Consider the following 1562-nt stretch of genomic DNA (forward strand, 5'->3'; position numbering starts at 1 on the left):
CATCAGGTCAGATCCAATCTTTCTTTTTCCATTCTTTCCGTTCTACGGTAATTGGTCGATAGGTCCCCTCGAGCTGATTCTCCTTTAATAATTCCTTCCCTTGATTGATTTTGAGGCGGCTTGTTGATTTCAGATCGCCCACACATATATATTGATGAAATATGACTAAAGTAGCGAGGTGGTACTGTCTTTTTCTAATATGAAGTCGAATCCTCTCTGGTTCGCAGGTGGAGAGTTTGATCTCAAGCGGTGATGATTTTATTTTTGCCTCCTCTGCCTCAGGCAGAGGAACGGAGAGTGGCGGCAAGGGCAGCCGCCGGCGCGATGACGAGAACCCAGGGGTGGACACACGGGAGATCGGGTGCTCGCGCGAAGCCTCCTGCAGCACGGTCGCCCACGAGCCCACCCGGAGCTGTCGCCCCCGCTGAAATGTGCCGCCCCGCTGCCCGTGAAATGCGCCGCCCCGCTGCACTGGAAAGGAAGCTGTCTGGATAAAGAAAGGATCGCGGGCTGAATTCTTACGAACGTAGGGGCGTTTTTGTAAAAACGAATCGTTTTTGCAGCTTCACTTAAACGGCGACCGCGGGTTGAATTGTCAAAAACAGAAGTGCTTTTTTGCAAAATTACAGACGACGTACGACCAGAAGCAATAGGCGCTTTATTAGTAGGGAAAGATAGGTCCCAATATAGCAAGTCTATATATATATATATACTTGCCACCTTGGATGAGGAATAGTTATTCTTCGCCCCCCCTCCTTATTTTAACATCAATGCATCGTAATTTTATGTTTCGTAAATTTTATCTTATGTCAGATATAAAAAAAATGTAAGTGTAAAAAATATATATTGCATAAAATTATAAATGTAAAAACATAGTGTAAAATGTACATAAAATGCATTTTCTGGTCTTATGACCTTTTTTTTCTTATGCCAATTTTTACGCAGTGAATCAATCAGAATGTAAGTATTTTTATTTCAAATGTAATTTACTTATGAAATTATCGTAACATTACCTCGGGTGAAGAAGAACCTATTTTGCACCCTGGGTAAACTAGATGGGGCACCTAGGTGCCTGGGCACCTTGATTGTTTTGGAAACCGTGGTATATATCTAATTTTGTTTCCTAACTATTCTTCGTGCAATACTTTCCATGCTTGCATTTTATTTTTGTTTTCTAAATATTCGACATGCAAGACTTGTCATAAAATAAATCGTATTAATTTCGATTTGTTTTGAATTGATATGGGTATCTAATACACATATACAGTCAAAACAAATACGGATATGTTTGTTTCCTAATACGGGTATCTAATACCACCGGTAGAAAACAGGGCATTTCTCCCGGTTCGTAAGGGCCTTTAGTCCCGGTTCATGAACCGGGACTAATGGGTCGTTACTAATACCTTCCCCTTTAGTCCCGGTTCAAACACGAACTGAGACAGATGGTCCTCCACGTGGCCGGTGCGCCAAGCCCAGGCAGGGGGCCTTTGGTCCCGGTTGGTGGCACCAACCGGGACCAAAAGGCATCCACGCGTCAGCATTCCAGTGGCTGGGTTTTTTTT

This window comes from Triticum dicoccoides, chromosome 7B (genome assembly GCF_002162155.2).
Source record: "Triticum dicoccoides isolate Atlit2015 ecotype Zavitan chromosome 7B, WEW_v2.0, whole genome shotgun sequence".
In the NCBI taxonomy this organism is placed as follows: domain Eukaryota; kingdom Viridiplantae; phylum Streptophyta; class Magnoliopsida; order Poales; family Poaceae; genus Triticum; species Triticum dicoccoides.